Source organism: Symsagittifera roscoffensis, chromosome 8, assembly GCF_963678635.1.
Source record: "Symsagittifera roscoffensis chromosome 8, txSymRosc1.1, whole genome shotgun sequence".
Lineage (NCBI taxonomy): Eukaryota > Metazoa > Xenacoelomorpha > Acoela > Convolutidae > Symsagittifera > Symsagittifera roscoffensis.
In genome coordinates this window covers 7,907,503-7,935,177 of record NC_087069.1, presented here as the reverse complement: position 1 = coordinate 7,935,177, position 27,675 = coordinate 7,907,503, and positions in this window count along the sequence as shown.

Below are 27,675 nucleotides of genomic sequence, written 5' to 3'. Positions count from 1 at the left end.
TTTTTGTTGCTCCTTGTACTGCTTGCCGGATCGGTCTTCTCCCAAGACCCTTCCGAATTGAGCGCAAATCAGCTGACCCTTCCGGATTGAGCGCAATTTATCATTAACGTGCTTAAGTGCTCAAATAACCTTACAGTACAAGCCTCACAAACGGGTCACAGAATTGATCGTAACAATCTTGACTGATATAATTTCCGGTAACAACAATATATCTATCAACAACAAACGGGGGGGTTGGATCACATCTTGTCTGGGGGGATGATTTCTACTGATTTTTTACTTTTTTACTGTTTTTGGTTTTTTCGGTTATTTTTTGTGTTTTTTTGTTTTTCTTTGGTACTATACTACTTTTTGTTTGGTTTTATATATGTCTTTAAGTAATTTTGGTCACGAACCTCTCAGGAGATGACAGGTTCGCGATTCCCCCCACCCTTCCGTCGGTCTTAACGGAAATTTCGGTCTTAACTAGGTAAAAAAATTATTCACGGTAATCCGGAAGGCTTCCGTGTTCCGAACTACCCTTCCAGCCCGGTGGTTTAGGCCTTTTAAGGGCGTTAATGTGAGCATCCGCTCGGCGCGGAGTGCTCGTTAACGGTTCTGCCGATCATGATGTTAAAAAAGAATAACACCCAGGAGCGCCATAAAAACATCTATGTAACATTCGCCCGGAAGATACATATCGACGGAAAATAAAACTACGTCCTAAGACGATTGGCTAACGTCTAAACAGAGCTTTACATGCTTTTAACCGTCTCTACCAAGCCAGTACTTTCGGTGGTCTTTCTAACATCGGGTCGACAAAAAACGTTACTGTTTTCCGGCTTCGACCAGAACGCTCAAATTAACTAGATAACATGCAAATAGTGAGCTCATGGCTGGGTCTCAGTATCCCCAGACCACGAGGTCACTCCTAAAAACAGGGCTACTACTATTTATTGAATTATTATTGTTTTTGTTCAGTAGATAAAAATCATCATCTCCATCGAAGATGGATCAACCCTTTCCCCCAACTCCTAGCTTCTCATCCTTATCAAAACGAATTCAGATATTAATTAAATTCAAGTCAGGACATGACAGGGAAGCTAAAAGTTAATACAAGATTATAAAAGTTTCAGTCCTAAAACCCTTACGGATTGTTGAATCCACTGAATCAAGCACGTTAAGCTTGATTCCTCCTTAACCCGGAAGGCTGTCTTCCACCCTTCACCGTTGTTCGCAACGGCTTTGCAACTATTGTAGCGACACAATAGTTGCAACTCGGAACTTTCTCTGTTAACTCCGCGATTTGTTGTCGTTTCTTAATCACAATTTCCGTTGTTCTCGCAATCGCAACTAATGTTGTTGTGTTTTTCTTTTACTTTCTTGCCAAAATGGCCGTTTCTGACGTTTCTCAGAAATATGACGTCATAATTCGAATTTTCAAAATTTCAAAACACCAGAATATTCTAGCCCTCACCGTTTGGCCAATTGTTCCAATAACGCTCTTATTCCCTCAAAACCGCCAATTCGGAAGTTTTACTGCTAAAACTTCGAATATGCTGAATTTACATTTTGATATATTCTGGTCGAATGTCACAAAGCTACGGCCTGCTCGTGCAGGAAGTCACAACTTCTAAAAAGATACCTGATATGATTCAGGTTTTTGAAATTACATGTTTGTGTCGAAAGTGTACAGAAGAAGTAAAACTGCATGCTATTTAAAATGCATGGCAAATGCAAGAAGTAAATTGCATGGCAATTTATACCGCGCAACTAAGTTGTTCCAAATTCTATTTAAGCTAGCGGTAAAACAACAACAACAACAAAACTTTTATTTATATCGGATAATACATCCAATCCATGTTTACAAATTTAAGTGTACACTCCTCTTAAAACTCTCGAAGGAAAAATACAGAGTTGTTTTTCCAATTTAATCTTCATAACTCCAGCGTTTCTGGGTCGCAGCATATCCGCAGCATAATCCGTTCTGCGTGTTAGGAGATGATATAGCTGATGCAGATACACGGTCTCGGTTTTTTTGCGTAGCATGGCCTAGTCAGATTTGCGGATAATTTCGCGAATAGGTTCAATTTCTTCAATAATACCAAAAAATCGTGCTTTGTTCTGAACTCGGTCTATTTGATCTAGTGAATATGAATAAGTAACATCCCAAACAGACGCACAGTAAGGTAGTCGAGATATCACTAAAGATTTATAAAGTAATTTCAGCTCTTCCGCTGTATAGTTCAGACGTTTGAGGCGCAACAAAAGATATAAACATGAGACTGACGCTTTGCAGATAGCAGTAATGTGCTCCTCGAACGACAGATTTTCGTCAAATATGACACCGAGTATCTTTCGCGACGTCACACGTTCAACTCCAGGAATAGTTGTAGGTTGTTGACCTCCTTTTTTAAACGATGACAGAACCTCTTTTGTTTTACCGTCATTCAGCGTCAAGTTTTTGGAGTTAAACTGGACTTCGAGTGCATTAATAACGTCACTGGCATAGTCATGTTCACCTATGCGACCTCCGACAACTGGGGTAAAATCGTCAGCGAAATTAGTGAGTCTACACCGTTTTTCAGGAATGTCAGTTGTGACTGATATGTCATTTGTACCACTGTTGAAAAGCGGTGGTCCGTTTACTGTTCCTTGCGGAACGCCTTGACTGGTAGTTAGTTCACGAGATAGTTGATCGTTTACAAGATTCGAATGAACGCAACCAGAAAGAAAACTGTTGTACCAGTTTATAAGAAAGGGGTTATAATGAGACTTATGAAGTCCATCAATAACAGCACAATGAGAAATAGAGTCGAACGCTTTGCTTAAATCAAGAGTGATGATTCGAACGTAGTCATTTTCTGAACGGATGTAGTACACATCGTTTAGTAGCTTGGCAAGCGCGCACGTAGTTGAGAAACCTTTTCGGAAACCGAACTGATCGTTCGACAGGGTTGAGTGATATCGCTCAGATACAAAGCTGTCAAAGACAATTCGCTCAAACACACGAGCAATAATAGGAGTCAGACAAATAGGCCGCACGTCAGAAAACTTAGATGGACGGGGGCACTTCGGAATAGGCTTCATGCAACCATTTTTCCAAGTTTCAGGAAAAAACGAACTTGATAAAGACAGATTAAAAATTTGCGTCAGGGGCTCTGCTAGACTATGGGCGTTTTTTAACGGTATAAACAATACGGCAGACCGTCAGGGCCAACAGTAGTTTTTTTCAACTTTGATATGTAATTAAACACCTGGCGTACATGAACAACAGGAAGTTGGTAGCCATGTGTGTCATAGATTTGAGGCCGCGTGTTTACGAGATTAGTGCTAATATTATTATAATGAGAGTTCAGTTTATTTGCGTCGAAGTGGTTTTCAATGACGGGTTGTTCACGTTTCACATAATAGTTGACTTGCTTCTACCACGATTTGCTTCCATTTTTTTGTTCCGAGAGTTATTGGGAAAAATCTGGTGGCAAATTTCTGCAGCAACCGCTAAAGCATCATCAAAGCGCCTTTTCTTGAATAGCTTGTTTTTCTTTTTAAGCAAAAGCTCTACAACTGGTGTGACAAATGGTGACTCAGTGTTTCTTATAGAAATCCGACGCAAGGGACAGAAATGGTTAAAATACGAGGTGAGGACATGGCTCAATTCTGAAACCGCCTGATTGACCTCATTTGTGTGCAGAATTTGAGAAAAGTCACATTGATCCAATGCAAGATTGCAAGGTCGTTTAAATTGAACACATTGGTCTCGGAAAACTATTTCCCTGCGTGAATGCTTGGATTTGGCGATCTTTGCAATAACTCCCAGGTGGTCACTTGATATTGTAAGAGGCAACGTTTTGCAGCATTGGAATCTATTCGGGTCATCGCATAGTAATTTGTCAAGAATTCGTGCTCCGTGCGTTAGGTCGGTGTTAACAAGATGCAAATTGCAATGAGTCGAAATATGGCCTGTGTCGAGGGAACTCAGGTCACCACACACGACAACGCAACCGTAGGCTGTGTTTTGCATGCTGTTCTCAACCGTGGAAATAATATGTTCGGAGACTGCTTCCGCATTACAGGCGTCTGGATGGAAGTAAAGTAAGCAGAGTAAAACAAGAGGACTTATGAAGAAGTCAAGCCACAAAATTTCAAACAGATCGGAACCGAGAGGATGTAGCCGTGCGTACGACAGGTTGTGCCTAATAAATGCACATACTCCGCCTCCAGTTTGCTTATTGGAATACTTATGGCTTCGATCATGTCTTTCCAGGTGGTAACCAGGCAGCATGAAGGAATAATCAACATTAACACCCAACCAGCTTTCGCAAAAAAGACAGATGTCAACAATTTGGTCTAGCATGTCTGCATGTAAATGTATCAGGGCGTTTGGTTTTTAAGGGATATGGCATTAATAAGCAACATAGTGACAAATTTGGCTTGTAGTCAATCCAATTTATGTTCCTGTCCGTATATAAACAGTTTCAAACCACGAACTTTTGCGTTTTCCTTTGCGACCTGACCAGACTGAATGAGATTGTATCGGCATTTCAGCAAACTCATTTCTAGCTCAAGTTCAATTTTCGTTAGTTCACGGGAGATAAAGACGTTGTCAGAAGAGTCCTTCAACTTATGTGTACTTGCCAGAAGTACAACTCAAAACTTCACACCTTGATTTTCTCCAACATTTATAGGTTTTCAAATTTTTATTATCCCAAAACTTATTCGATATGAATTAAGAGACAGTCGGAACATTCAGGGTTTTGCCCTGATGCACGAGCAGCCTTGTTTTGTTTTTAATTCAGTTTTTTCTTTGGGTAAAAGTAAGACAAACTACACAATGCAACAACAAAACTGCAAAACTCACTTGTTTGATATTTAGTTTGGAAAACGTGATTGACTTTTAGTATCGAAAATGGATTTTATTTATCAGACTTCCCTGTGGAATAAAAAAAGTACATAGTAGTGCATTTTTCTCAAATTAGATTAAAATGTTTTAAAAAACGCCAATCAGAAAGTGTATTTAAGTTTTAAAAGTAAATTAAGCCATCATTATTTTTTCGAACGCTATTTTTTTAACTATTCGATATGAATTAAGGGACAGTCGGAACATTCAGGGCTTTGCCTTGTTGCACGAGCAGCCCTGTTTTTTTTATTTCAGTTTTTTTCCTTGGCTAAACGTAAGGCAAACTACACAATGCAGCAACAAAACTGCAAAACTCACTTGTTTGTTATTTAGTTTGAAAAACGTGATTGAGTTTTAGTATCGAAAATGGATTTTATTTATCAGGATTCTCTGTGGAATAACAAATGTACGTAGTAGTGCATTTTTCTCAAATTAGATTAAAACTTTTTAAAAAAGTGCCAATCAGAAAGTGTTTTTAAGTTTTAAAAGTAAATTAAGCCATCATTAGTTTTTCGAACGCTATTTTTTTAAAGTTGTTGAAGGTCGTCCAATTTTTTTTCCATTTTTTGGGAAAAATCTAGAGAAACGTTTTTCGCTCAAAGTAGTTCCAAATTCAGTTTAGGCTAGCGGTACGACACAAAATTTCACACCTTGATTTTCTTCAAAAATTATAGGTTTTCAAATCTTTGTTATCCCAAAATCTATTCAATATGAATTAAGGGACAGTCGGAACATTCAGGGCTTTGCCCTGTTGCACGAGCAGCCTTGTTTGTTTTATTTCAGTTTTTTTCCTTGGCTAAAAGTAAAACAAACTACACAATGCAACAGCAAAACTGCAAAACTCACTTGTTTGCTATTTAGTTTGGAAAATGTGATTGACTTTTGGTATCGAAAATGGATTTTATTTATCAGACTTCCCCGTGGAATAAAAAATGAACGTAGTATAGCATTTTTCTCAAATTAGATTAAAACGTTTTAAAAAAGTGCCAATCAGAAAGTGTATTTAAGTTTTAAAAGTAAATTAAGCCATCATTAGTTTTTCGAACGCTATTTTTTTTTAAAGTTGTTGAAGGTCGTGCAATTTTTTTCCCGTTTTTGGGAAAAATCTAGAGAAAAGTTTCTCGCTCAAAGTAGTTCCAAATTCAGTTTAGGCTAGCGGTACGACTCAAAATTTCACACCTTGATTTTCTTCAAAAATTATAGGTTTTCATATTTTTGTTATCCCAAAATCTATTCAATATGAATTAAGGGACAGTCGGAACATTCAGGGTTTTGCCCTGATGCACGAGCAGCCTTGTTTTTTTTTTAATTCAGTTTTTTCTTTGGGTAAAAGTAAGACAAACTACACAATGCAACAACAAAACTGCAAAACTCACTTGTTTGATATTTAGTTTGGAAAACGTGATTGACTTTTAGTATCGAAAATGGATTTTATTTATCAGACTTCCCTGTGGAATAAAAAAAGTACATAGTAGTGCATTTTTCTCAAATTAGATTAAAATGTTTTAAAAAACGCCGATCAGAAAGTGTATTTAAGTTTTAAAAGTAAATTAAGCCATCATTATTTTTTCGAACGCTATTTTTTTAACTATTCGATATGAATTAAGGGACAGTCGGAACATTCAGGGTTTTGCCCTGCTGCACGAGCAGCCTTGTTTTTTTTTAATTCAGTTTTTTCTTTGGGTAAAAGTAAGACAAACTACACAATGCAACAACAAAACTGCAAAACTCACTTGTTTGATATTTAGTTTGGAAAACGTGATTGACTTTTAGTATCGAAAATGGATTTTATTTATCAGACTTCCCTGTGGAATAAAAAAAGTACATAGTAGTGCATTTTTCTCAAATTAGATTAAAATGTTTTAAAAAACGCCAATCAGAAAGTGTTTTTAAGTTTTAAAAGTAAATTAAGCCATCATTAGTTTTTCGAACGCTATTTTTTTAAAGTTGTTGAAGGTCGTCCAATTTTTTTTCCATTTTTTGGGAAAAATCTAGAAAAACGTTTCTCGCTCAAAGTAGTTCCAAATTCAGTTTAGGCTAGCGGTACGACTCAAAATTTCACACCTTGATTTTCTTCAAAAATTATAGGTTTTCATATTTTTGTTATCCCAAAATCTATTCAATATGAATTAAGGGACAGTCGGAACATTCAGGGTTTTGCCTTGTTGCACGAGCAGCCCTGTTTTTTTTTATTTCAGTTTTTTTCCTTGGCTAAACGTAAGGCAAACTACACAATGCAGCAGCAAAACTGCAAAACTCACTTGTTTGTTATTTAGTTTGAAAAACGTGATTGACTTTTAGTATCGAAAATGGATTTTATTTATCAGACTTCTCTGTGGAATAACAAAGGTACGTAGTAGTGCATTTTTCTCAAATTAGATTAAAACTTTTTAAAAAAGTGCCAATCAGAAAGTGTTTTTAAATTTTAAAAGTAAATTAAGCCATCATTAGTTTTTCGAACGCTATTTTTTTAAAGTTGTTGAAGGTCGTGCAATTTTTTTTCCATTTTTTGGGAAAAATCTAGAGAAACGTTTTTCGCTCAAAGTAGTTCCAAATTCAGTTTAGGCTAGCGGTACGACTCAAAATTTCACACCTTGATTTTCTTCAAAAATTATAGGTTTTCAAATTTTTGTTATCCCAAAATCTATTCAATATGAATTAAGGGACAGTCGGAACATTCAGGGCTTTGCCCTGTTGCACGAGCAGCCTTGTTTGTTTTATTTCAGTTTTTTTCCTGGGCTAAAAGTAAAACAAACTACACAATGCAACAGCAAAACTGCAAAACTCACCTGTTTGCTATTTAGTTTGGAAAACGTGATTGACTTTTGGTATCGAAAATGGATTTTATTTATCAGACTTCCCCGTGGAATAAAAAATGTACGTAGTATAGCATTTTTCTCAAATTAGATTAAAACTTTTTAAAAAAGTGCCAATCAGAAAGTGTTTTTAAATTTTAAAAGTAAATTAAGCCATCATTAGTTTTTCGAACGCTATTTTTTTAAAGTTGTTGAAGGTCGTGCAATTTTTTTTCCATTTTTTGGGAAAAATCTAGAGAAACGTTTTTCGCTCAAAGTAGTTCCAAATTCAGTTTAGGCTAGCGGTACGACTCAAAATTTCACACCTTGATTTTCTTCAAAAACTATAGGTTTTCAAATTTTTGTTATCCCAAAATCTATTCAATATGAATTAAGGGACAGTCGGAACATTCAGGGCTTTGCCCTGTTGCACGAGCAGCCTTGTTTGTTTTATTTCAGTTTTTTTCCTTGGCTAAACGTAAGGCAAACTACACAATGCAGCAGCAAAACTGCAAAACTCACTTATTTGTTATTTAGTTTGAAAAACGTGATTGACTTTTAGTATCGAAAATGGATTTTATTTATCAGACTTCTCTGTGGAATAACAAAGGTACGTAGTAGTGCATTTTTCTCAAATTAGATTAAAACTTTTTAAAAAAGTGCCAATCAGAAAGTGTTTTTAAGTTTTAAAAGTAAATTAAGCCATCATTAGTTTTTCGAACGCTATTTTTTTTTAAAGTTGTTGAAGGTCGTGCAATTTTTTTTCCGTTTTTTGGGAAAAATCTAGAGAAACGTTTCTCGCTCAAAGTAGTTCCAAATTCAGTTTAGACTAGCGGTACGACTCAAAATTTCACACCTTGGTTTTCTTCAAAAATTATAGGTTTTCATATTTTTGTTATCCCAAAATCTATTCAATATGAATTAAGGGACAGTCGGAACATTCAGGGTTTTACCCTGATGCACGAGCAGCCTTGTTTTCTTTAAATTCAATTTTTTTCCTGGGCTAAAAGTAAGACAAACTACACAATGCAACAGCAAAACTGCAAAACTCACTTGTTTGTTATTTAGTTTGGAAAACGTGATTGACTTTTAGTATCGAAAATGGATTTTATTTATCAGACTTTCCTGTGGACTAACAAATGTACGTAGTAGTGCATATTTCTCAAATTAGATTAAAACGTTTTAAAAAAGTGCCAATCAGAAAGTGTATTTAAGTTTTAAAAGTAAATTAAGCCATCATTAGTTTTTCGAACGCTATTTTTTTTAAAAGTTGTTGAAGGTCGTGCAATTTTTTTTCCGTTTTTTGGGAAAAATCTAGAGAAACGTTTCTCGCTCAAAGTAGTTCCAAATTCAGTTTAGGCTAGCGGTACGACTCAAAATTTCACACCTTGGTTTTCTTCAAAAATTATAGGTTTTCAAATTTTTGTTATCCCAAAATCTATTCAATATGAATTAAGGGACAGTCGGAACATTCAGGGCTTTGCCCTGTTGCACGAGCAGCCTTGTTTGTTTTATTTCAGTTTTTTTCCTTGGCTAAAAGTAAAACAAACTACACAATGCAACAGCAAAACTGCAAAACTCACCTGTTTGCTATTTAGTTTGGAAAACGTGATTGACTTTTGGTATCGAAAATGGATTTTATTTATCAGACTTCCCCGTGGAATAAAAAATGTACGTAGTATAGCATTTTTCTCAAATTAGATTAAAACTTTTTAAAAAAGTGCCAATCAGAAAGTGTTTTTAAATTTTAAAAGTAAATTAAGCCATCATTAGTTTTTCGAACGCTATTTTTTGAAAGTTGTTGAAGGTCGTGCAATTTTTTTTCCATTTTTTGGGAAAAATCTAGAGAAACGTTTTTCGCTCAAAGTAGTTCCAAATTCAGTTTAGGCTAGCGGTACGACTCAAAATTTCACACCTTGATTTTCTTCAAAAATTATAGGTTTTCAAATTTTTGTTATCCCAAAATCTATCCAATATGAATTAAGGGACAGTCGGAACATTCAGGGCTTTGCCCTGTTGCACGAGCAGCCTTGTTTGTTTTATTTCAGTTTTTTTCCTTGGCTAAACGTAAGGCAAACTACACAATGCAGCAGCAAAACTGCAAAACTCACTTGTTTGTTATTTAGTTTGAAAAACGTGATTGACTTTTAGTATCGAAAATGGATTTTATTTATCAGACTTCTCTGTGGAATAACAAAGGTACGTAGTAGTGCATTTTTCTCAAATTAGATTAAAACTTTTTAAAAAAGTGCCAATCAGAAAGTGTTTTGAAGTTTTAAAAGTAAATTAAGCCATCATTAGTTTTTCGAACGCTATTTTTTTTTAAAGTTGTTGAAGGTCGTGCAATTTTTTTTCCGTTTTTTGGGAAAAATCTAGAGAAATGTTTCTCGCTCAAAGTAGTTCCAAATTCAGTTTAGACTAGCGGTACGACTCAAAATTTCACACCTTGGTTTTCTTCAAGAATTATAGGTTTTCATATTTTTGTTATCCCAAAATCTATTCAATATGAATTAAGGGACAGTCGGAACATTCAGGGCTTTGCCCTGTTGCACGAGCAGCCTTGTTTGTTTTATTTCAGTTTTTTTCCTTGGCTAAAAGTAAAACAAACTACACAATGCAACAGCAAAACTGCAAAACTCACCTGTTTGCTATTTAGTTTGGAAAACGTGATTGACTTTTGGTATCGAAAATGGATTTTTTTTATCAGACTTCCCCGTGGAATAAAAAATGTACGTAGTATAGCATTTTTCTCAAATTAGATTAAAACTTTTTAAAAAAGTGCCAATCAGAAAGTGTTTTTAAATTTTAAAAGTAAATTAAGCCATCATTAGTTTTTCGAACGCTATTTTTTTAAAGTTGTTGAAGGTCGTGCAATTTTTTTTCCATTTTTTGGGAAAAATCTAGAGAAACGTTTTTCGCTCAAAGTAGTTCCAAATTCAGTTTAGGCAAGCGGTACGACTCAAAATTTCACACCTTGATTTTCTTCAAAAATTATAGGTTTTCAAATTTTTGTTATCCCAAAATCTATTCAATATGAATTAAGGGACAGTCGGAACATTCAGGGCTTTGCCCTGTTGCACGAGCAGCCTTGTTTGTTTTATTTCAGTTTTTTTCCTTGGCTAAAAGTAAAACAAACTACACAATGCAACAGCAAAACTGCAAAACTCACCTGTTTGCTATTTAGTTTGGAAAACGTGATTGACTTTTAGTATCGAAAATGGATTTTATTTATCAGACTTCTCTGTGGAATAACAAAGGTACGTAGTAGTGCATTTTTCTCAAATTAGATTAAAACTTTTTAAAAAAGTGCCAATCAGAAAGTGTTTTTAAGTTTTAAAAGTAAATTAAGCCATCATTAGTTTTTCGAACGCTATTTTTTTAAAGTTGTTGAAGGTCGTGCAATTTTTTTTCCATTTTTTGGGAAAAATCTAGAGAAATGTTTTTCGCTCAAAGTAGTTCCAAATTCAGTTTAGGCTAGCGGTACGACTCAAAATTTCACACCTTGATTTTCTTCAAAAATTATAGGTTTTCAAATTTTTGTTGTTTGTTATTTAGTTTGAAAAACGTGATTGACTTTTAGTATCGAAAATGGATTTTATTTATCAGACTTCTCTGTGGAATAACAAAGGTACGTAGTAGTGCATTTTTCTCAAATTAGATTAAAACTTTTTAAAAAAGTGCCAATCAGAAAGTGTTTTTAAGTTTTAAAAGTAAATTAAGCCATCATTAGTTTTTCGAACGCTATTTTTTTTTAAAGTTGTTGAAGGTCGTGCAATTTTTTTTCCGTTTTTTGGGAAAAATCTAGAGAAACGTTTCTCGCTCAAAGTAGTTCCAAATTCAGTTTAGACTAGCGGTACGACTCAAAATTTCACACCTTGGTTTTCTTCAAGAATTATAGGTTTTCATATTTTTGTTATCCCAAAATCTATTCAATATGAATTAAGGGACAGTCGGAACATTCAGGGCTTTGCCCTGTTGCACGAGCAGCCTTGTATGTTTTATTTCAGTTTTTTCCTTGGCTAAAGTAAAACAAACTACACAATGCAACAGCAAAACTGCAAAACTCACCTGTTTGCTATTTAGTTTGGAAAACGTGATTGACTTTTGGTATCGAAAATGGATTTTATTTATCAGACTTCCCCGTGGAATAAAAAATGTACGTAGTATAGCATTTTTCTCAAATTAGATTAAAACTTTTTAAAAAAGTGCCAATCAGAAAGTGTTTTTAAATTTTAAAAGTAAATTAAGCCATCATTAGTTTTTCGAACGCTATTTTTTTAAAGTTGTTGAAGGTCGTGCAATTTTTTTTCCATTTTTTGGGAAAAATCTAGAGAAACGTTTTTCGCTCAAAGTAGTTCCAAATTCAGTTTAGGCTAGCGGTACGACTCAAAATTTCACACCTTGATTTTCTTCAAAAATTATAGGTTTTCAAATTTTTGTTATCCCAAAATCTATTCAATATGAATTAAGGGACAGTCGGAACATTCAGGGCTTTGCCCTGTTGCACGAGCAGCCTTGTTTGTTTTATTTCAGTTTTTTTCCTTGGCTAAAAGTAAAACAAACTACACAATGCAACAGCAAAACTGCAAAACTCACCTGTTTGCTGTTTAGTTTGGAAAACGTGATTGACTTTTGGTATCGAAAATGGATTTTGTTTATCAGACTTCCCCGTGGAATAAAAAATGTACGTAGTATAGCATTTTTCTCAAATTAGATTAAAACTTTTTAAAAAAGTGCCAATCAGAAAGTAATTTTAAATTTTAAAAGTAAATTAAGCCATCATTAGTTTTTCGAACGCTATTTTTTTAAAGTTGTTGAATGTCGTGAAATTTTTTTTCCATTTTTTGGGAAAAATCTAAAGAAACGTTTTTCGCTCAAAGTAGTTCCAAATTCAGTTTAGGCTAGCGGTACGACTCAAAATTTCACACCTTGATTTTCTTCAAAAATTATAGGTTTTCAAATTTTTGTTATCCCAAAATCTATTCAATATGAATTAAGGGACAGTCGGAACATTCAGGGCTTTGCCCTGTTGCACGAGCAGCCTTGTTTGTTTTATTTCAGTTTTTTTCCTCGGCTAAACGTAAGGCAAACTACACAATGCAGCAGCAAAACTGCAAAACTCACTTGTTTGTTATTTAGTTTGAAAAACGTGATTGACTTTTAGTATCGAAAATGGATTTTATTTATCAGACTTCCCTGTGGACTAACAAATGTACGTAGTAGTGCATATTTCTCAAATTAGATTAAAACGTTTTAAAAAAGTGCCAATATGAAAGTGTATTTAAGTTTTAAAAGTAAATTAAGCCATCATTAGTTTTTCGAACGCTATTTTTTTTTAAAGTTGTTGAAGGTCGTGCAATTTTTTTTTTCCGTTTTTTGGGAAAAATCTAGAGAAACGTTTCTCGCTCAAAGTAGTTCCAAATTCAGTTTAGGCTAGCGGTACGACTCAAAATTTCACACCTTGGTTTTCTTCAAAAATTATAGGTTTTCAAATTTTTGTTATCCCAAAATCTCTTCAATATGAATTAAGGGACAGTCCGAACATTCAGGGCTTTGCCCTGTTGCACGAGCAGCCTTGTTTGTTTTATTTCAGTTTTTTTCCTTGGCTAAACGTAAGGCAAACTACACAATGCAGCAGCAAAACTGCAAAACTCACTTGTTTGTTATTTAGTTTGAAAAACGTGATTGACTTTTAGTATCGAAAATGGATTTTATTTATCAGACTTCTCTGTGGAATAACAAAGGTACGTAGTAGTGCATTTTTCTCAAATTAGATTAAAACTTTTTAAAAAAGTGCCAATCAGAAAGTGTTTTTAAGTTTTAAAAGTAAATTAAGCCATCATTAGTTTTTCGAACGCTATTTTTTTAAAGTTGTTGAAGGTCGTGCAATTTTTTTTCCATTTTTTGGGAAAAATCTAGAGAAACGTTTTTCGCTCAAAGTAGTTCCAAATTCAGTTTAGGCTAGCGGTACGACTCAAAATTTCACACATTGATTTTCTTCAAAATTTATAGGTTTTCAAATTTTTGTTATCCCAAAATCTATTCAATATGAATTAAGGGACAGTCGGAACATTCAGGGCTTTGCCCTGTTGCACGAGCAGCCTTGTTTGTTTTATTTCAGTTTTTTTCCTTGGCTAAACGTAAGGCAAACTACACAATGCAGCAGCAAAACTGCAAAACTCACTTGTTTGTTATTTAGTTTGAAAAACGTGATTGACTTTTAGTATCGAAAATGGATTTTATTTATCAGACTTCTCTGTGGAATAACAAAGGTACGTAGTAGTGCATTTTTCTCAAATTAGATTAAAACTTTTTAAAAAAGTGCCAATCAGAAAGTGTTTTTAAGTTTTAAAAGTAAATTAAGCCATCATTAGTTTTTCGAACGCTATTTTTTTTTAAAGTTGTTGAAGGTCGTGCAATTTTTTTTCCGTTTTTTGGGAAAAATCTAGAGAAACGTTTCTCGCTCAAAGTAGTTCCAAATTCAGTTTAGACTAGCGGTACGACTCAAAATTTCACACCTTGGTTTTCTTCAAGAATTATAGGTTTTCATATTTTTGTTATCCCAAAATCTATTCAATATGAATTAAGGGACAGTCGGAACATTCAGGGCTTTGCCCTGTTGCACGAGCAGCCTTGTTTGTTTTATTTCAGTTTTTTTCCTTGGCTAAAAGTAAAACAAACTACACAATGCAACAGCAAAACTGCAAAACTCACCTGTTTGTTATTTAGTTTGAAAAACGTGATTGACTTTTAGTATCGAAAATGGATTTTATTTATCAGACTTCTCTGTGGAATAACAAAGGTACGTAGTAGTGCATTTTTCTCAAATTAGATTAAAACGTTTTAAGAAAGTGCCAATCAGAAAGTGTATATAAGTTTAAAAGTAAATTAGGCCATCATTAGTTTTTCGAACGCTATTATTTTTAACGTTGTTGAAGGTCGTGCAATTTTTTTTCCATTTTTTTCGGGAAAAGTCTAGAGAAACGTTTCTCGCTCAAAGTTGTTCCAAATTCAGTTTAGGCTAGCAGTACGACTCAAAATTTCACACCTTGATTTTCTCCAACATTTAAAAGTTTTCAAAATTTTATTATCCCAAAATCTATTCGATATGAATTAAGGGACAGTCGGAACATTCAGGGTTTTGTCCTGATGCACGAGCAGCCTTGTTTTTTTTAAATTCAATTTTTTCCTTGGCTAAAAGTAAGACAAACTACACATTGCAACAGCAAAACTGCAAAACTCACTTGTTTGATATTTAGTTTGGAAAACGTGATTGACTTTTAGTATCGAAAATGGATTTTTTTTATCAGACTTACCTGTGGAATAACAAATGTACGTAGTAGTGCATTTTTCTCAAAATAGATTAAAACGTTTTAAGAAAGTGCCAATCAGAAAGTGTATATAAGTTTTAAAAGTAAATTAGGCCATCATTAGTTTTTCGAACGCTATTATTTTTAACGTTGTTGAAGGTCGTGCAATTTTTTTTCCATTTTTTGGGAAAAATCTAGAGAAACGTTTTTCGCTCAAAGTAGTTCCAAATTCAGTTTAGGCTAGCGGTACGACTCAAAATTTCACACCTTGATTTTCTTCAAAAATTATAGGTTTTCAAATTTTTGTTATCCCAAAATCTATTCAATATGAATTAAGGGACAGTCGGAACATTCAGGGCTTTGCCCTGTTGCACGAGCAGCCTTGTTTGTTTTATTTCAGTTTTTTTCCTTGGCTAAAAGTAAAACAAACTACACAATGCAACAGCAAAACTGCAAAACTCACCTGTTTGCTATTTAGTTTGGAAAACGTGATTGACTTTTGGTATCGAAAATGGATTTTATTTATCAGACTTCCCCGTGGAATAAAAAATGTACGTAGTATAGCTTTTTTCTCAAATTAGATTAAAACTTTTTAAAAAAGTGCCAATCAGAAAGTGTTTTTAAATTTTAAAAGTAAATTAAGCCATCATTAGTTTTTCGAACGCTATTTTTTTAAAAGTTGTTGAAGGTCGTGCAATTTTTTTTCCATTTTTTGGGAAAAATCTAGAGAAACGTTTTTCGCTCAAAGTAGTTCCAAATTCAGTTTAGGCTAGCGGTACGACTCAAAATTTCACACCTTGATTTTCTTCAAAAATTATAGGTTTTCAAATTTTTGTTATCCCAAAATCTATTCAATATGAATTAAGGGACAGTCGGAACATTCAGGGCTTTGCCCTGTTGCACGAGCAGCCTTGTTTGTTTTATTTCAGTTTTTTTCCTTGGCTAAACGTAAGGCAAACTACACAATGCAGCAGCAAAACTGCAAAACTCACTTGTTTGTTATTTAGTTTGAAAAACGTGATTGACTTTTAGTATCGAAAATGGATTTTATTTATCAGACTTCCCTGTGGACTAACAAATGTACGTAGTAGTGCATATTTCTCAAATTAGATTAAAACGTTTTAAAAAAGTGCCAATCAGAAAGTGTATTTAAGTTTTAAAAGTAAATTAAGCCATCATTAGTTTTTCGAACGCTATTTTTTTTTAAAGTTGTTGAAGGTCGTGCAATTTTTTTTCCGTTTTTTGGGAAAAATCTAGAGAAACGTTTCTCGCTCAAAGTAGTTCCAAATTCAGTTTAGGCTAGCGGTACGACTCAAAATTTCACACCTTGGTTTTCTTCAAAAATTATAGGTTTTCATATTTTTGTTATCCCAAAATCTATTCAATATGAATTAAGGGACAGTCGGAACATTCAGGGTTTTGCCCTGATGCACGAGCAGCCTTGATTTCTTTAAATTCAGTTTTTTTCCTGGGCTAAAAGTAAGACAAACTACACAATGCAACAGCAAAACTGCAAAATTCACTTGTTTGTTATTTAGTTTGGAAAACGTGATTGACTTTTAGTATCGAAAATGGATTTTATTTATCAGACTTCCCTGTGGACTAACAAATGTACGTAGTAGTGCTTATTTCTCAAATTAGATTAAAACGTTTTAAAAAAATAAATGCCAATCAGAAAGTGTATTTAAGTTTTAAAAGTAAATTAAGCCATCATTAGTTTTTCGAACGCTATTTTTTTTTAAAGTTGTTGAAGGTCGTGCAATTTTTTTTCCGTTTTTTGGGAAAAATCTAGAGAAACGTTTCTCGCTCAAAGTAGTTCCAAATTCAGTTTAGGCTAGCGGTACGACTCAAAATTTCACACCTTGGTTTTCTTCAAAAATTATAGGTTTTCATATTTTTGTTATCCCATAATCTATTCAATATGAATTAAGGGACAGTCGGAACATTCAGGGTTTTGCCCTGATGCACGAGCAGCCTTGTTTTCTTTAAATTCAGTTTTTTTCCTGGGCTAAAAGTAAGACAAACTACACAATGCAACAGCAAAACTGCAAAACTCACTTGTTTGTTATTTAGTTTGGAAAACGTGATTGACTTTGAGTATCGAAAATGGATTTTATTTATCAGACTTCCCTGTGGACTAACAAATGTAAGTAGTAGTGCATATTTCTCAAATTAGATTAAAACGTTTTAAAAAAATGCCAATCAGAAAGTGTATTTAAGTTTTAAAAGTAAATTAAGCCATCATTAGTTTTTCGAACGCTATTTTTTTTTAAAGTTGTTGAAGGTCGTGCAATTTTTTTTCCATTTTTTGGGAATAATCTAGAGAAACGTTTCTCGCTCAAAATAGTTCCAAATTCAGTTTGGGCTAGCGGTACGACTCAAAATTTCACACCTTGATTTTCTTCAAAAATTATAGGTTTTCAAATTTTTGTTATCCCAAAATCTATTCAATATGAATTAAGGGACAGTCGGAACATTCAGGGCTTTGCCTTGTTGCACGAGCAGCCCTGTTTTTTTTTATTTCAGTTTTTTTTCCTTGGCTAAACGTAAGGCAAACTACACAATGCACCAGCAAAACTGCAAAACTCACTTATTTGTTATTTAGTTTGGAAAACGTGATTGACTTTTAGTATCGAAAATGGATTTTATTTATCAGACTTCGCTGTGGAATAACAAATGTACGTAGTAGTGCATTTTTCTCAAATTAGATTAAAACGTTTTAAACAAGTGCCAATCAGAAAGTGTATTTAAGTTTTAAAAGTAAATTAAGCCATCATTAGTTTTTCGAACGCTATTTTTTTTAAAGTTGTTGAAGGTCGTGCAATTTTTTTTCCATTTTTTGGGAAAAATCTAGAGATACGTTTCTCGCTCAAAGTAGTTCCAAATTCTGTATAGGCTAGCGGTACGATTCAAAGTTTCACACCTTGATTTTCTTCAAAAATTATAGGTTTTCAAATTTTTGTTATCCCAAAATCTATTCAATATGAATTACGGGACAGTCGGAACATTCAGGGTTTTGCCCTGATGCACGAGCAGCCTTGTTTTCTTTAAATTCAGTTTTGTTCCTGGGCTAAAAGTAAGACAAACTACACAATGCAACAGCAAAACTGCAAAACTCACTTGTTTAATATTTAGTTTTGAAAACGTGACTGACTTTTAGTATCGAAAATGGATTTTATTTATCAGACTTCCCTGTGGAATAACAAATGTACGGAGTATAGCATTTTTCTCAAATTAGATTAAAACATTTTAAAAAAGTGCCAATCAGAAAGTGTATTTAAGTTCTAAAAGTAAATTAAGCCATCATTAGTTTTTCGAACGCTATTTTTTTTAACGATGTTGAAGGTCGTGCAATTTTTTTTTCCATTATTTTGGGAAAAGCCTAGAGAAACGTTTCTCGCTCAAAGTAGTTCCAAATTCAGTTTAGGCTACTGGTACGACTCAAAATTTCACACCTTGATTTTCTCCAAAAATTATAGGTTTTCAAATTTTTATTATCCCAAAATCTATTCAATATGAATTAAGAGACAGTCGGAACTTTCAGGGTTTTGCCCTGATGCACGAGCAGCCTTGTTTTTTTTCAATTTTTTCCTTGGCTAAAAGTAAGACAAACTACACAATGCAACAGCAAAACTGCAAAACTCGCTTGTTTGATAGTTAGTTTGGAAAACGTGATTGACTTTAGGTATCGAAAATGGATTTTATTTATCAGACTTCCCTGTGGAATAACAAATGTAAGTAGTAGTGCACTTTTCTCAAATTAGATTGAAACGTTTTAAAAAAGTGCCAATCAGAAAGTGCATTTAAGTTTTAAAAGTAAATTAAGCCATCATTAGTTTTTCGAACGCTATTTTTTTAACGTTGTTGAAGGTCGTGCATTTTTTTTTCCATTTTTTCGGGAAAAGTCTAGAGAAACGTTTCTCGCTCAAAGTAGTTCCAAATTCAGTTTAGGTTAGTGGTACGACTCAAAATTTCACACCTTGATTTTCTCCAAAAGTTATAGGTTTTCAAATTTTTATTATCACAAAATCTATTCAATATGAATTAAGAGACAGTCGGAACATTCAGGGTTTTGCAGTGATGCACGAGCAGCCTTGTTTTTTTTTTTTTAAATTCAGTTTTTTTCCTGGGCTAAAAGTAAGACAAACTACACAATGCAACAGCAAAACTGCAAAACTCACTTGTTTGATATTTAGTTTGGAAAACGTGATTGACTTTTAGTATCGAAAATGGATTTTATTTATCAGACTTCCCTGTGGAATAACAAATGTACGTAGTATAGCATTTTTCTCAAATTAGATTAAAACGTATTAGAAAAACTGCCAATCAGAAAATGTATTTAAGTTTTAAAAGTAAATTAAGCCATTATTAGTTTTTCGAACGCTTTTTTTTAACGTTGTTGAAGGTCGTGCAATTTTTTTTCCATTTTTTTTGGAAAAGTCTAGAGAAACGTTTCTCGCTCAAAGTAGTTCCAAATTCAATTTAGGCTAGCGGTACGACTCAAATTTTCACACCTTGATTTTCTCCAACATTTATAGGTTTTCAAATTTTTATTATCCCAAAACCTATTCGATATGAATTAAGGGACAGTCGGAACATTCAGGATTTTGCCCTGATGCACGAGCAGCCTTGTTTTTTTTTTAAATTCAATTTTTTCCTTGGCCAAAAGTAAGACAAACTACACAATGCAACAGCAAAACTGCAAAACTCACTTGTTTGATATTTAGTATGGAAAACGTGATTGACTTTTAGTATCGAAAATGGATTTTATTTATCAGACTTCCTGTGGAATAGCAAATGTACGTAGTAGTGCATTTTTCTCAAATTAGATTAAAACGTTTTAAAAAAGTGCCATTAGGAAAGTGTATTTAAGTTTTAAAAGTAAATTAAGCCATCATTAGTTTTTCGAACGCTATTTTTTTTAACGTTGTTGAAGGTCGTGCAATTTTTTTCCCATTTTTTTGGGAAAAATCTAGAGAAACGTTTCTCGCTCAAAGTAGTTCCAAATTCAGTTTAGGCTAGTGGTACGACTCAAAATTTCACACCTTGATTTTCTTCAACATTTAAAGGTTTTCAAAATTTTACTATCCCAAAATCTATTCAATATGAATTAAGGGACAGTCGGAACATTCAGGGTTTTGCCCTGATGCACGAGCAGCCTTGTTTTTTTTAAATTCACTTTTTTGCCTTGGCTAAAAGTAAGACAAAATACACATTGCAACAGCAAAACTGCAAAACTCACTTGTTTGATATTTAGTTTGGAAAACGTGATTGACTTTTAGTATCGAAAATGGATTTTTTTATCAGACTTACCTGTGGAATAACAAATGTACGTAGTAGTGCATTTTTCTCAAAATAGATTAAAACGTTTTAAGAAAGTGCCAATCAGAAAGTGTATATAAGTTTTAAAAGTAAATTAGGCCATCATTAGTTCATCGAACGCTATTATTCTTAACGTTGTTGAAGGTCGTGCAATTTTTTTTCCATTTTTTTCGGGAAAAGTCTAGAGAAACGTTTCTCGCTCAAAATAGTTCCAAATTCAGTTTAAGCTAGTGGTACGACTCAAAATTTCACACCTTGATTTTCTCCAAACTTTTAAAGGTTTTCAAAATTTTACTATCCCAAAATCTATTCAATATGAATTAAGGGACAGTCGGAACATTCAGGGTTTTGCCCTGATGCACGAGCAGCCTTGTTTTTTTTTTAAATTCACTTTTTTTCCTTGGCTAAAAGTAAGACAAACTACACATTGCAACAGCAAAACTGCAAAACTCACTTGTTTGATATTTAGTTTGGAAAACGTGATTGACTTTTAGTATCGAAAATGGATTTTTTTATCAGACTTACCTGTGGAATAACAAATGTACGTAGTAGTGCATTTTTCTCAAAATAGATTAAAACGTTTTAAGAAAGTGCCAATCAGAAAGTGTATATAAGTTTTAAAAGTAAATTAGGCCATCATTAGTTTTTCGAACGCTATTATTTTTAACGTTGTTGAAGGTCGTGCAATTTTTTTTCCATTTTTTTCGGGAAAAGTCTAGAGAAACGTTTCTCGCTCAAAGTTGTTCCAAATTCAGTTTAGGCTAGCAGTACGACTCAAAATTTCACACCTTGATTTTCTCCAACATTTAAAAGTTTTCAAAATTTTATTATCCCAAAATCTATTCGATATGAATTAAGGGACAGTCGGAACATTCAGGGTTTTGTCCTGATGCACGAGCAGCCTTGTTTTTTTTAAATTCAATTTTTTTCCTTGGCTAAAAGTAAGACAAACTACACAATGCAACAGCAAAACTGCAAAACTCACTTGTTTGATATTTAGTTTGGAAAACTTGATTGGATTTTAGTATCGAAAATGGATTTTATTTATCCCTGTGGATTAACAAATGTACGTAGTAGTGCATTTGTCTCAAATTAGATTAAAACGTTTTAAAAATGTGCCTATCAGAAAGTGTATTTAAGTTTTAAAAGTAATTTAAGCCATCATTAGTTTTTCGAACGCTTTTTTTTAACGTTGTTGAAGGTCGCGCAATTTTTTTTCCATTTTTTCGGGAAAAGTCTAGAGAAACGTTTCTCGCTCAAAGTTGTTCCAATTTCAGTTTAGGCTAGCGGTACGACTCAAAATTTCACACCTTGATTTTCTCCAACATTTATAGGTTTTCAAATTTGAATTATCCCAAAATCTATTCGATATGAATTAAGGGACACACGGAACTTTCAGGGTTTTGCCCTGATGCAGGAGCAGCCTTGTATTTTTAAATTCAGGTTTTTTCCTTGGCTAAAAGTAAGACAAACTACACAATGCAACAGCAAAACTGCAAAACTCACTAGTTTGATATTTAGTTTGGAAAACGTGATTGACTTTTAGTATCGAAAATGGATTTTAGTAGTAGATGTTGGAGGTGATCAGGGGGGGGGGGGGGGGAGGTGGAAGACCTCCATGTATTAAGATAGGGAATAGAGCATCCGGTCTCCCAGCTAAGTATTAAGATTGGGTATAGAGTTTACATTGTATTAAGATAGGGAATACCGATGGTAACGTTTTATGGTTTGTGTGATGGTAAGATAATGGTAAGAAAAACGTAATTTTTTTGGTTTTTGTGCGAAAATGTCTAATTTTTTCACAAAAATCTGGGCGCGCGTTACCTAATTGGGAACAATTAATTGTTAATTACGAGTAGATTGCAGAATTAAGGTTATGTATTTAGTTTTTTTGGCAACTGGTAAGTCAATGGTAAGAGTTTTTGGGTACAAACTTGGAATTTTTATCAAAATTTTTTCGAAAAAATTCAAAACACAATAAGATTAGCTATTATTTGATCAAATTTATTAGATAATCCTACTTTCTATCTAAATGAAACAATAATCTTACTTTCTATCTAATTGAAACAATGCTGAAACCTGCAGAAACTTTGTAAAAATTCAAATTTTTTGGAAAAAAATTGCAAAAATTTCAAGTATTTGGAAAAAATTGCAGAAATCTCATAATTTTGGCTAATGTATTGTTGCTTTTGATCTAATTTTAAACATACTTTTACGTATAGATTTTAAAAATAAGCTAAGACTTTATGTTAATTGGCATTATGTTGAGACAATGATACAAAATTTTGAATAAAAAATGACTTTTTCAACAATTTTTCTCAAAATATTGAAATACGATGAAGCTTACCTTAATTTGAGCTAAAAATTTGGTTATACATTGCTCTAAACACTGAAAAGAAGGTTCATAGTAGCAGAATCAATATTGAAACTTCCGGAAAACAGTGAAATTTGTCGTAATTTTCGAGAAGGTAAAATAAAAATTAATCAAATTTACATGAAATTTTCCATTTCGAACCTTTTATTTCAGTTTTCAACTGTTTTTTTGTCCAGTTCAGGAATTAATTTTAGAAATCTCAATTCAAATGAACATTAAGGGCAATATTCTATGAAATTTCTAAATCAAACTCCATGATTCAACTCCTCCTCATTTTTTTTCTCATTGAATTACCCAAATTTGTACAAAAATTACAACTTGTGAGAAATTTTTCATGTTAAAAATGAAAAATTTCTGATTATTGATAAAAAAAATGAACAGTTTATTGCTAAAATTGTTTAAAATGGGATAAATGTTTCTTAAAAATTTATTCGATATCGGCTCAAATTCAACAGAAACTTCTTCATAACTGATGATTATCTCTCTGTTGCTTCTGCAACATAACTTTCAAGATTTTCCGTAGAGTTTTTCCATGTTTTAAAGTTGTTCTTACTTTCTGTTTAAAACATGTTTTCGCTATTGAACACACTTTACTAGAGAATTGAGTCAAAACTGGAGAATTTAGGAGGAAAATAGTATCAATTGAACGAACAATTTGCTGGCAGAGATGAAATTAGAACTGATACCGTATGACTATTACAAAAAAAAATGTTAATATCTTCCTCAAGGTTCCCCTGTTCAGTTGCTATTGTAAACTATTTAAGCAAAAATACACATTTTGGGATCATTAACTATCACTTTTCTTGCAAAATAGTTATTAACTCGCTTTTTTTCTTAATTCATGACGGAAATTTTCTCAAAACAATCCAAGTGAGAAAGAATTGGTGCTAGATAAAACATTCAAAAATATATGTACACAATGAGAATATAATGGTTTATTTTTACGATCTAAGAAAAATTAGGAGCAGCTCTTTTAGTTATAATCTGAAAGTCTCCAGAAATACACAAGAGAACCTAGTTCCTAACATCTACAATATAAAAACTTCTGAAAAAGCGAATCTCAAAAAATCAATTTAGCAAAGCAAATCAAGGTGCAAACTGGATCAATTGTGTAATTTTCCGATTTTTATTAAGAAAAAAACTCTATTCTGTAAAAATGTAGTAATTTATTGTATATAGTGTTGTATATTTTTTGTAGTATTGTGTATGTATGTAGCAAGGAAAAGTAGATCATGCAAGCAAGTTTTCGATTTATGCTTTATGTATCTTCTTCCAAAAGATGTCGAATTGGGTTTGCTTTTCAAAAATAATCCTCAAAACATTTGATCTTTCATATATAGTACCTAATATATCAAATGATAACAGTTTTTTCTAATGAATTACGGATAAATATAAGACTTTCAAAATTTTTCTGTCGGATTTTTTCTCAAGATATACATAATAAGCTAAATTTTAGTAAAAGTATCTCAATTCTCCTAAAGAATAAATAGAGTTTCTATCTCATTTTAGCATTTTCTCAGTTTCTGCTTCATCTACTATCTACCAAATGAATCCAATTTGAGCAAATTTTTACTGAAAATTGAATTTTAGATGAAAAAATGTATCGTTTCAACGAACGATCAATAATCCGAAGCTGAATTAATACCATAAATCCTTTACTAAAAATCTTTAAAGGATTTTCTCAACCTCATAAATGTATAATGCTGTTTTAAATCTGAATTTTTATTTTAGACTAAATTTTTAGTTGGATTGATGTATATCATTATCTTGAAACTTCCAAAGTTTAGCAAAATATACCAGGTCATTTTTTCCAGGTCATTTATCAATTTCTTTTCTGAAATCATCAAAAAATCAATAGAAAAACATAATTTTTAATAAGTCAAACCACATTATCTGCTTAAAAAGCTCTGCTCTATGAACACTTTTACAAGCACTAAACAAGGAAAACTTTAAAATAGCAACTACAAAAAGTTTTCAATTAGTTGATGTTTTCCAAATATCCAAGTTTTTAAATTTTAGGCGAATACTTAAATACTCATTAGCATATGTTATGCACTTTACTACAAATTTATCACAACAAAGTCTCCGCAAGCTTGCAACCAATCGAGCTTTTACTGTTGATCAAACGTTTTCGGATCGAATTCCATGGAAAGCTTCACGACGATTTGAACTCGATTTTTGCTGTCTTCAACATCAATTAAAACCTTTGAATAAAAAAATAAATGACAGTCCAGGCAATGTAATGAAAACACTGTATAATTACTGACTAGATTTGTTACAATTGCTGAGACTTTTCAGATTCAGTAAAAACTATTAATCATAGTAAATTCTAAGATTTTCAAAAATAACTTTAAGTTTTTACCTTTTCCTGAAGTGTGTTTGGAGTCTGCTGAGAACATAATTTAATATTATGCTGATAATGCATCTTCTTGAAATGATTAGCGAGTTCCTCGCTGCTATAAGTATAAAAATTACAGTTAGATCACTTCAAAACACCACATGTTCTACGATGTCTTGATGCATCTTTGTGAGTGTATTCCCTGCCACATTCAAGACATGCAACTCTTTCGTTTCTATTGAGTGAAGGCATCTCAATAGTAAGGAAAAAATAAATGGGAGATTTAAAATGTACCAAATTTTTAGATAAGGTGAGTTGAATAGACTCAAAAATGAATAAAAATAAATAAAAACAGCAAACTTATTAACCAATTGTTTTTAACGAGAAAGAAAATCAGATTGGATATGCTATTTAGCCTAGCTGAAATAAAAATCATCCAATCTAACCATGGAATTTTTAAAAGTATCAACCAATCAGAATCGAGCATTAATTACAAGGAAACGTTTATCTTTTCTGATATGAACCAATCAGAATTGAGCTTCAATAGTCATGTGATTTTCGACAAATTCAATGTCCACCAATCATAATTGAGCTTCAAAAGTCATGTAATTTTCAACAAACTCAATGTCAACCTATCAGACTTGAGCTTCAAAAATCATGAAATTTTCAAGAAATTTGAAGTCGACCAATCAGAGTTGAGCTCTTCTTCTCATGAATTTTTCAACAATTTCTTTAACTTTGTAGATTTTGAGGATACTTTCACAGACATTATTTGTGGTAATAACCGATCAAAATGAAGTATTCACAATTTTTAAAAAATTTTGTTGATCAGAACCAAATTTTGTTTCTGAAAATTCCTAATCGATCATATTTATTGACTTTTTCTAGCATAGCTAAGATATTAAATTTGATACCTTAGTGAGATCAATGAGATTTCTTGTCTGGTTCATTTTGTTTTTTGATATTCAATTCAAATTTTGAAATTTGGATCAAAATTTTTCCGATTTGTTCTATTTCTAACCAGTGAAAAAAGATACTACCAAAATATACATTTTGATCATTTTCTTTTTGGTATATTGTAGTATATACAACCGGAAGTCTATTAAATTTGGATAAACGATCAAAAGATATTCTGACAAATCTGAATTTTGTATTTGTATCAAATTCAAAACAGTAATCGAATTGATGTTCCTTATCTCCAGTTTTTGTGTCATAGGCTCTTCCGTTGTTTTGTTTTTTACTGATCGACCACTCAATCTGAGTTAACTCTTCTAAATAAAAACATTGTTGATAAATCTGGCAGTACTCTTCTTTTTTGTAATCTCCTCTCCATCTTTATAACAAAATTATTGAATTTTCTGTGTTTCTATACAAGTAAAAACTAATTCAATCTCCATCAACGTCATCTGTCTACCACTCTTTTAATTTTTTGTAGTATTTCAATCTTAAAATCTGATAAATTTCCATTTCAGACATTGAAAACGCGTTTGATAGAAACGTTTTCTGACTAAAATAAACGAAGAATTTTAAAAAACCCGAATTGTTTTATCATTTTTAAAATATTTTGTAATAAAAACCACCATAATAATTTTCCTTATTTAGAGTCTAAATAGTTTTAAGAAAATTCATGTAGCCAATCAAAACCTCAAATTACGGTGAAAAAAGTTGAAAAAAAACCAATTAATAAGTAAAGGAATTCAAAAATATTGATACGGTTTTCAACTATATTATTATTTGTAAGTTTGTTCAAATCAGACCAAATTTACTTAAGTTTAGATAAAACAGCATTTGGATTAAAAAAATTTTCTGTAATTTCCTACTCAGTAACTTGACAATTAACTGATAATTGGTTAATATTTTATGGCAATTTGGAGTAAATTGTATGTTTTGTCTGAATTTTCCTCGGATATCATACCTCTAAATATACACTTCAGTGGGAAAAAAATAGTTTTGAACCACTAACGTTTCAGCTATCAAACATTCAAAAAACATCACAAAGCTTTTTTGAGGTTACAATTATCAACAAACATAAAGTCTCCCATTATTTGGGACAGTTCTTTGAATTCATTCAAAGTATAGTTGACATATGCAACTTGTTCATTGCTTCATTCTCTTTGGCAGTGAAGAGTCGAATCTGAATGTAGGGAGGCTTGTTCACACTGTACTTCTTGATTGTGACACACACCCTCCTCATGTTGTATGTTGCTATTTCATATACTCTAATACAGATGTCGAGCTCCTGATCCATAGTTGAATCTTTGCCAGATTTTGCTTCAAATATAGGTACGAGTCCAAGGTTTTCAGCATCGTGAATAACAGTATTCCGTATTGCAGATATTGCTTCTCCTTCTTTTTCACTATGTTAGACTTGTTGAGATTTTCAAATTGTCCCAAATCATTTATTTTTAATAGTTGAAAGCACGGTTCCAAGTATAATTTCCCCTTGTAAGATTTTTGGAACCAAACAAATCTCCCAATTCTTTTTTGATTTTTTGAAAATTCATTAGTTGGGACTATCAACTTTTCTCGAGTACATTTTGATGAACAAACTGATCAGATGAGGAGAAATGAGAGAAATGATTTTGAGATTAAAAGAAAATGGAAGTAAGCAGTATGAGTCATCGCCATTTCCATATATGGAAGTAGAACCAAAAAAG